At 36.0% G+C, this 10,367-nt stretch overlaps 1 pseudogene; it reads right to left on the bottom strand.

Moving 5' to 3' along the window:
* Positions 1 to 5,536: 5,536 nt before the first annotated feature.
* Positions 5,537 to 9,779, bottom strand: LOC112409246 (POU domain, class 5, transcription factor 1-like; annotated as a pseudogene).
* Positions 9,780 to 10,367: the final 588 nt, after the last annotated feature.

Genomic DNA, 10,367 nt, shown 5'->3' with positions numbered 1-10,367 from the left:
TAGATAAAAGTTAAATAGAAAAAAAATTTTTCCTTATGATTGGAACTCTTAGATTTACTCTCTTAACAACTTTCATATATAACATATAACAGTGTTCATTATATTTATCATGTTGTACGTTACATCCCTAGTAACATCTCACTTTATTTTTTTAATTTTTATTTTATATTGGAGCATAGTTGATTAGCAATGTTGTGTTAGTTTCAGGTGTACAGCAAAGTGATTCCATTATGTATGTACAAAAAATAGTTAGGTACATGTACATGTATCTCTTCTTTTTTGAATTCTTTTCCCATTTAGGTTATTACAGAATATTGAGCAGAGTTCCCTGTACTATACAGTAGGTCCTTGTTGGTTATCTCTTTTAAAAATAGTAGTGTGTACATGTCAATCTCAAACTCCCAATCTATCCCTTCTCCCACCCTTCCCAACTGTAACCATAAGTTCGCCCTCTAAGTCTGCAAGTCTGTTTCTGTTTTGTAAATAAGTTCATTTGTATCATATTTTTTTTTAGATTCCACATATAAGCGATATTGTATGATATTTGTCTTTCTCAGTCTGACTTACCTCACTTAGTATGATAATCTCCAGGTCCATCCATGTTGCTGCAAATGGCAGAATTTCATTCTGTTTCATGGCAGAGTAAAATTCCATTGTATATATGTACCACATCTTCTTTATCCATTCCTCTGTCGATGGACATTTTGGTCCCTTCCATGTCTTGGCTATTGTAAACAGTGCTACAATGAACATTGGGTTGCATATATCTTTTTGAATTACAGTTTTCTCCATATATATGCCCAGGAGCAGGATTGCTGGGTCATATGGTAGCTCTATTTTTAGTTTTTTAAGGAACCTCCACACTGTTCTCCATAGTGGCTGTACCAGTTTACATTCCCACCAACACTGTAGGAGGGTTCCCTTTTCTCCATTATCTCTTCTTCCTGACTGGAGAAATAAGTTCACCCTGGACTTTTCTTTCCAAACACGGCCAGCTCCACTTCACTCTTTCTTTTCCGAACTGGCCACCAGCCTTTGGTCTGGCCAGTGTAGGCCAGATTTGTGCACCAAGGCTTAACTTGTACACCTTTGGCTCCATCTCTACCAGAGCTAGAAATCAAGATTCAGATTAGGCTTAACAGTGAAAAATTCCTTGGACCTCTAGTCTAGGCCACAATATTCTGTCTTATTTTGACCAAGGCTCAGAGTAGCAATACATTTTACTCTGCTTTCTTTTCCTTGCACTTATATCTTTCTCTAGAACGTCAAAAAGAATGTTTAGGTACTTTTCCCCAAAACTCCTAGAAGATAATTTAGCTATTTCTGTTTATCTGTTTTATATAAAATATATGGACTTGGACTTTTTTTGGTTTGAAAACTTTTAACTAAAAATCCAAAATTTAAAAAAGCATATGAGTATTCAGATTACCTAGTTATTCTTAGGTAATATCAAATAAGCTTTGATATTTTATATTTTTTCTAGGGAATTTGCTCACTTCATCTAGATTGACAAATTTTCAGACATAAAACTGTTCAAGATATTTCTTTGCTGTCCTTTAAACATTATAGCCTCTGTAATAATGTTTCTCTTTCTCTTCTGATGTTTGCATTTTCTGTCATTTAGTAATTTAAGTTTTTTCTCTTTTTTTCTTGGCCAGTTTGGCTAGAAGCTTATCAATTTTATTGATCTTGTCAAATAACCAGCTTTTCATTTTATTGATTTTCTCTATTACTTTTGTTTCAATTTAATTGATTTCTGCTCTTATATTTATTATTTATTTCTGCTTGCTTTGGGTTTAATTTGCTCTTCTTTTATAGTATGTTAATGTGGAAGCTTAAAACATTGATTCAGTCCTTTCTTCTTTTCTAATGTACGTATTTAATACTATAGATTTCTCTTTAAACATTCTCTTAGCTATATTCCACATATTTAAATATTTGTATTTTCATTATCATTGAATTTAAAATATATTCTTATTTTCCTTGGACTATTTCTTTGATCCATGGATATTTAGAAAGATGGTTTTTAATTGCCAAATACATGGAGATTTTAGAGATATCTTTCTCTTATTGATATCTAATTTAATTATGTTATGGGTTTATAGTTTGTATTCATTCAATTATTTCATTCTAATTTTTTAATCTTTAAAATATTATTTAAAGCCCATTATTGAAGTTTAAATGGAAAAATTATCAAAGTATATTTTGCTATTATATTCAAAGACTTGGTATCTATACAAAATACCTTAATTTTTTTTTGTTTTCTTTTTTTTTCCTTTATTAAAAATTGAGGTATAGTTGATATACAGTATTATGTTTCAGGTGTATAACCTAGTGATTCACAATTTTTAAAGCTTATACTCCATTTATAGTTATTACAAAATATTGGCTAATATTCCCTGTGCTGTACAATATATCATTGTACTTTATTTATTTTATTCATAGTAGTTTGTACCTCTTAATCATCTACCCCTATATTGCCCCTCTCCCTTTCCCTCTCCCCATCAGTAACCACCAGTTTGTTCTCTATATCTGGGAGCCTGTTTCTGTTTTGTTAAATTCACTAGTTTGTTTAATTTTTTTAGAATCCAAATGTAAGTGATATCATAGAGTATTTGTCTTTCTCTGACTGATTTATTTCACTTAGCATAATGCCCTCCAAGTCCATGCATGTTTGTACAAATGGCAAAGTTTTATTCTTTCTTATGGCTGAGTAGTATTCCATTGTATATATAAACCATATCTTCTTTGTTGATGGACATTTGGGTTGCTTCCATATCTTGGCAATTGTAAATAATGTTGCTATAAACCTTGGGGTGCATACACCTTTTCAAATTAGTGTTTTCACTTTCTTCAGATATATACCCAGAAGTGAAATTCCTGGATTGCACGGTAGTTCTATTTTAAGTTTTTTGAGGAACCTCATACTGTGTTCCACAGTGGTTGCACCAATTTACATTCCCACCAACAGTGTATGAGGGTTCTCTTTTCTCCACATCCTTGCCAACATTTGTTATATGTGTTCTTTTTGATGACAGCCATACTGGCAAGTATGAGGTGATATTTTATTGTGGTTTTGATTTGCACTTCTCTGATGATTAATGATGTTGAACATCTTTCCATGTGCCTGTTAGCCATCTGTATGTCTTCTTTGGAAAATTGTCTATTCAGGCTTTGGGCTCAGAGGGTCTTAAGGCAGTCTGTCTGCTAATGGGTGGGGCTGTGTCCCTGCCCATTTAATTGCTTGGCCTGAGATGTCCCAGTACTAGTGCCTATGGGCTGGTGGGCATGGGTGGGGCTGGGTCCTGAGGATCATAAGCTAGAAGGAGGATTCCTAAATGGTGAATGCCAGCACCAGTGTCCACATGGTAGAACAAGCTCTCCAAAATGGCTTCTGCCAGTGTCTATGTCCCCAAGGTGAGCTGAAGTTGCCTTCTGCCTCTCCAGGAGATTCTCCAGATCAGTAGGTGGGTCTGACCCAGACTCCTTTCAAATTACTGCTTCTGCCCTGGGTCCCAGTGCATATGAGATTTTGTGGTGTCCTTTAAAAGTTGAGTCTCTATTTCCCACAGCCCTCTGGAACTCCTAAAATAAGCCCCACTGACCTTCAAAGCCAAACTTTCTGGGGTCTCACCTTTCTAGGACGAACCCCTGGTCTAGGGAGCCCGATGTAGGGCTCAGACCCCTTACTCCTTTGGGAAAACCTCTGCAATTGTAATTATTCTCCCATTTGTGGGTCCGAGGGTATGAGAATTGACTATATCATGACTCCTACCCATCTTGTTGTCATTCCTTCTTTATATCTTTAGCTGTAGAAGATCTTTCAGGTAGGTTCCAGTCTTTTTTGTTGATGGTTGTTCTGTAAATAGTTGTAAATTTGGTGGGCCCGTAAGAAGAGGTGAGCTCAGGGTCTTTCTACTCCATGATCTTGGCCCTCCCCTAATTCAATTATTTTAAATATTACACAGAATAGAGTTTATTTTGGTGAATGTTCAGTGCACACATAAAAAAATAATGTATATTCTACTGTTGTTTGATATAGTATTCTATAACTATCAAGTTGGTTGATAATGTTCTTTAGGTCTTCTCTACTTTCATTGATTTTCTCTCTACTTGTTCTATCAATTATTGAAAGAGGAGTATTGAAGTCTTAATCTGTAATTGTCTCTTTCTTCTTTGTCTCTTTCTCCTTCCCATTCTATCAGTTTTTGCTTCAAGTATTTTAAAGCTCCATTGTTCAGTGCTTACAGACTTAGTATTATTTTGTCTTTTTGATAAATTGAATCCTTTATCATTTTGCAATGTCCCTCTTTATCTCTGGTAATATTCCTATTTTGTTTGCTAACCACTCCAGCTTTCTTCTGATTAGTGTTCGCATAGTATGTCTGTTTTTCATACTTTTATTTCTAATTTATCTGTGTCTTTGTATTTGATGTGTGTTTCTTCTCAACAGTATATAATTATAGTATGTGGTTAGATCTTGCTTTTGAATCCAATCTGACAATCTTTTATTTGGTATATTATACCATTTATATTCAATGAATTATTGATGTGATTGGATTAAAATCTATCATTTTGCTGGATATTTTTCTATCCATTCCATTGTTCTTTGTTCTTCTTTCCTCTTTTCCTGCCTGCTTTTGGAGTATAGAAACTTTTTTATGATTCCATTTTATATCTACATTTGGCTTATTGTTTATATATTGTCTATCTTTTGGTGATTCTCTTAGGGTATGCAATATATTATTTTAATTAATTACATCTACCTTCAAATAATATCATACCACTACATTTACAGGGCAATAGGCTAACAAATTGTAATTTCTCCCTCCAATCTTTTCTGCTATATTATCATATATTTTACTTTTATCTGTAAAGGTATGATATATTGCTACTCTTTTGGCATTCAGTTACCTCTTAGATTAATTCATAAGAAGAAAGAAAGATCCTTTTTATATGAACCTTAATTTTTAACTATTTTCAGAGATGTTTGTTTGTGTAGCACCAAGTTTCTCTTTGATATCATATTCCTTCTTCCTGAAGAACTTCCTTTCATAATTTTTTTTTCCTCTAGCACTTTGGGTAATGATTTTTTTTTTTGGTTCTTGTCTTAAAAGTTTTTATTTTACACTTTTTTTTCCCCACTGTGTCCCAGGCTTCTTTATTTAAAAACAAAGTGATGACTGACATTGTGTTTAAAATCAAGAACATCAATGAATATTACCTTCCTTCTGACTATTTCCCTCAAAACTCCCTGCCCCCATTCTTCATATTCCCAATTAATTGAATGTTTCCTATTTATTGAATGAAAAACCTAACTCCAAAAGCCCTGGCACAAATCTCAGGGTCCTGTTTCCCCAGTTTCTCCTGCTTTCCTCATCCCCCACTCCTGCCCCCACCCCTCAGAGAAAAGCAGGCACCTCAGTTGGAATGCATGAGAAAGCCCAGAATGGTGAGCTGGACAAAAGGGAACACTTCACCCTCAAAGGTCAAAGGGACCAAGGAGTACAGAATAGTGAAGTGAGAGCCCCATAGTCTAGGCTACTGAAATGGGTCCTGGTGCCAGAGAAAAGCACACTGGTGACCCCATGAAAGGAGACTCAGCAGCCTCAAAATACTCTCATGGGAGTAGTTCCTGCTTGATTGACTGCCCTTCTGGTACCAGGTACAGAGCCACACTCAGACTATGTGCTTGTTGATGCCAAGCTACTTAGTTCTCAGTGCTTATCTGCTCTCCCTTTCGAGCCTGCTGCAGGAGGGACTCCTCTTTGCCTTTCCCCTGAAGATTCTCCTTGTTGTCAGCTTCCTCCACCTATTTCTGCAGCAGGGGACACAGCTTACACACATTCCTGACACTGAGCTGCAGAGTCTCAAAACAGCAGCTGCTGCTTTGGCTAAATACTTTCCCACTGGGTGATCCTCTTCTGCTTTGGAGCTCCTGTAAAGTTCTGATGTCCTGAGACCCTTCCAGGTTTTGCTGCAGCTTCACCTTGTCCTGCTTCATGCCACCAGGAAGACAGCACAAGGCTTGGGGGAGACCCCTTCAGAGTTGCTCTCAGTCCTGGCCCCAGACTAAACTTCAGGCTGAGGAGTTTCCAGCAGCCTTGAGGATCCAGCCCCATTCCAACCTAAAGGACCCATTATGCCATCCCTCTGCAGAACTCACATAGCACTGAGTACCCCAAAAACTTCAGCTACTCTCCAACCCCTGCCCAATTCCTGGACCATATTGGAGGAGGCACAGAAGCGGGGTGCTGGAAGCCCAGCCAGGTGAGAAGGTCAACCCAGCCCAGCTCCAACCTTCCTGACCCATCACCTACACCTACCCCTACATCTGTGGAAGTAAAAAAGCAAAAATTCAAAAGCAAGTAGGTATCCTGCAGTGAGGAAGAAAGTCCCCCAAGCTGGGGACCTGGACCACATTAATTTTTGGAAGTTATTTTTTGTTAGGTAAAATTCTGAGTTGGCAGGTCTCTTTCCCCCACAGTTTGAAATATGTCACTTAGTTACTCAGTTATCTTCTGGCTGTGTACTTTTCCCTCCCCTCTCACTACCTTCAAACTTTTCTCTATCTTTGGTTTTTGGCCACTTCAATATAACGTGTCCAGGTGTTTTTGTGTTTTCTTATGATTTGGTTTCTGTTTATTTATTCTGCCTCAGGTTCTATGTTTCTTGATTCTTTCGTTTGATGACTTTCATTATCTTTGAAAAATTCTTGACCATTATGTTTTCCAAATATTCCTTCTGCCCAACTCTCATTCTTTTCCTCTAAGTTTCCAGTTACACATAAGTTAGATAACTTGATAGTCCTTCACAGTACTTGAATATTCTGGGTTTTTTTTTACTCTTTTCTTTCTTTGTGTTTAATTTTGATATCTATTGACCTATATTCAACATCACTGTTGTTTCCTCTACTGTGTCTAATTTACTGATGAGCTCACCAAAGGCATCCTTTATGTTTGTTCTCATGTTTTTAAAAAATTATTTCTACCATTTTCACTTGACTTTTAAAAAACACTTTCTATCGGTCTAGCTCTAAATTCTCTCTAAATCTGATCATGCATGGAAACTTTAACATATTACTCATGATCATTTTAAATTTCCTGACTGATAATCCCAACTTCTGAGTCATATCTGACACTTGTTCTTTTGATTGTTTTGCCTTTTGACATTGGGTTGTCTCTTTCTTGTTTGTTTTTTTTTTGTTGTTGTTGTTTGTTTGTCTCACAAGTTTTATCTGAAGTCTGGTCTTCATGTGTAGGACAATAAAAATGGAAGTAAATCGTACTTAAAGGACAAATGAAATATCTGGAATTATAAAAACTTTAAATTCTTTTTATTAGGTGAAGTGTATATTTCAGATACCAAGTTAAAATGGACATTGACTATAAACTTTGGTAGAGTGTATTGTATATGTATGTGGTGGGGGTCAGACTCTTAAAGGTATGAGGTAAAAGGAAAAATCACTCTAAGATTCTGCTTAGATCTGAATAACATCTGGATAGATGGGGCATATCCAAAGTAGTGAGAGGACCGCCAACCATTGAGATTTCTGTAAAGTAATAATCGCTTCATACGAAATAGTATAGTACATGTATGCCTGGTTTCTATATAAAGCATTAAATTCTACCTTAGGGGAAAAGGGGTAGGTATCTTAGTTTGTGTTCTGCCACAGACTGAGACATTGTTTGAGTGCAGTAATTTATTTGTGAATAGTTGATGAGTGAGAAAGTGATGAAGTGAGACAGGAAAGGGAATGCAGCTGATAAAGGGTAATTTACCAAACAAGTTACAACTGTGGGCAATCAAGCTTAATCATTTTTGGAAACACCATGAGCCAGTATAGAGCATGAATGTCAAATTTATATCAGCCAAAGGGCGAAGGATCTGGGGTATTTATTCACCAACTCCTGCCAATCATTGGTTGATAAATGGTCTGGGGGAGAGTCTATGAACAGTAGTCATTTCCCAGTTCCTCCAATCTGCCTTAAATGCCTCTGGCCATCAGAGAAAGCCCTCAGATGAAGATGTATAGTTAGAAAAGACATGGGCAGGCACCAACAGTATCTGTAACAGGGAATATATCGGAATCAATGGACAGTGTGATCTGTGACTCACATTGAATGAGTCATTCAACACTAGCTATTATAGTGAGTCAGACTACCTCTCAAGCAACCCATTCTCAAAAACCTTAAATTTAGGTTTGTCCACATATAACAAAAGAAACAATGAAAATTGCTCTTACAGTATTAGAAAAGTGGAAAACAGTGTTTCACAGTGAGTCATGGCATACAATTTATACTATGTAACACTTAACATTAGGGCCTTTTAATCGGAATAAAGTTTCCTCTGATAGTTGCCAAAACTCCCCTAAAATAGTAATGGAATGTTATTTAATTTGTTTTGTAGTCTTTAAAAATCTAAGCAAATACTCTTCCCAGTCACATCATCATCATCCATTGGGTCATTGCTTATGGTGTCTAGTACACAGGGCAGCCAGCAATACAATACTGTGTTGTGAATAGTGCCCCTGAGTTAAGCAGTGCACACAGTTTGCATGGCCATTCAAAATTCCTCTGTACACACTTTGTTATAACACTATTCATGAAACCCATTTTTCTCTCAGTAGTTTATAAATGTTGTTCCATTGTCTCTGTACTTTCAGTGCAACAAATGGGAAATCAAATATTACTGTACTTACCTTTACTTTGTTAGTAACCCAGTCTCTCTATCTAGAAGTTTAAAGATCCTCTCTTTACCCTGAAATCTGGGACTGTTTGCCAGGAGCATAGTCCTCTTGTGGTTGTTATAGTATCAGTGCTATCCATTGCAGATTATTTAGCTTAGGAATCCAAGATTTCCTTTGTTTCTAGGAAATGGCTTGATGAGCTATATTTTAGAATGAGTGAGCCTAACTTGCCAATTCTAGAATCACCAGTTTAGAGGGTGTAAATACACAATAGACTCCCTGCAGTGGTCATTTCTCTCCAAAAATACTCTCCAAAAAGAAATTCTTCTATATATGAGATTTTTCTCATGAGTTTGAATATTATATGGCTTTACAGCACTTGTGCTTTGAAATAACAGTGTCCTTTTTCACAAATCTAAACCCTTTCTCCCTATCTGGTTGAAGAGAGGACAGGACACCTTGCAGAAGCATGGATGGATTAGATACTTTGATCTCTATCAGCACCAAAGATGCCCCTATTAAATTCTTCCACTTATACAACAAGGACAGTTTTCTCCCAGAACTAATTTGATTTGTAGAATTTTTAAATTCATTTGGCTTCAATGTGTTCATTCCTCTTGTTACTGCCTGTTTAGATGGCCGATTACATTTATATAATCATTTTAAGTTCACGTACTCTCTGTGCCTTGAAGATAGTCTAAGACAGGGCAGTGGAGCTGCATTTCTGGCTTCAGTTCTCAGCCTTGCATCCTCCTACCTTGCATACCTGTTGTGTCTATACATCGGGTTTTCTCTATATGTAATTCTTCCTTTTAATTCTTCCTTACTGATCAGCAATATCAGGTCGTCACCTAAGGATTTTGCAACAGCAGTAAGGTAGCCAATGATGATAAAAATTCAAACTAATTTTACATTTTCTACCTTAGAATTCCTTTAAATTTAGCAGATGGCCAACAGAGAAAGTCACTACACGTTCCGTACAGAGCAGTCAATGAAAGAACAATAAATATTACATTGTAAGTTTTTACAATCACTTCAGAAATGAGAACCATTCCATACTGGCACTTACCCGAATTAAGAAGTGTTGCATCATGTAATTGCAGAAGTAAATTATTTTTACTTAAATAGTAAACATGCAAGAGATTATAAGACGCGTGAAAATTATGTAAATTTATGTTTCTGCCTTATTAAACATTGTAAAGATTAATACAGTAGACTGCTAATATCTGAGGAAATATATTCTGAAATCTTTTAATATCTGCAAAGTCTTGAATACCACTATTACCTATAATTTTCCTGATAAAATGCACTATGTACTTGCATATATTTGAGCCATGTTCAGTAGTTCACTTTTTATTTTATCCCAGCTTCCATTATTCTCCAGTAAAATCCACTAGTCTCTTATATTCTGTGCTTTTTAAACATTTTCTTTATTACAAAGAAATTTTCCTCTTTACGGACAATCTCCTCTAAGAAGTCACTTCATCTGAGTCTCTGAACAGTTGAGAAGCATCAAGAGTTTTGATATGCAAGCTGTAGACAATTATCTTCACTCAGTTACACCAAACTCAAAGAAACATGCAAGTGTCTGCCACAGCAAAATTACAAACTACTATATCAATTTAGAAGGAATTTACAGAGTCAAACATTGAAAATTCTAAATCCTTTGCTTTAAAAA

The sequence above is a fragment of the Neophocaena asiaeorientalis genome, unplaced genomic scaffold (genome assembly GCF_003031525.2).
Source record: "Neophocaena asiaeorientalis asiaeorientalis breed wild unplaced genomic scaffold, Neophocaena_asiaeorientalis_V1.1 scaffold197, whole genome shotgun sequence".
In the NCBI taxonomy this organism is placed as follows: Eukaryota; Metazoa; Chordata; class Mammalia; order Artiodactyla; family Phocoenidae; genus Neophocaena; species Neophocaena asiaeorientalis.
This window is presented reverse-complemented; position numbering and strand designations above follow the sequence as displayed.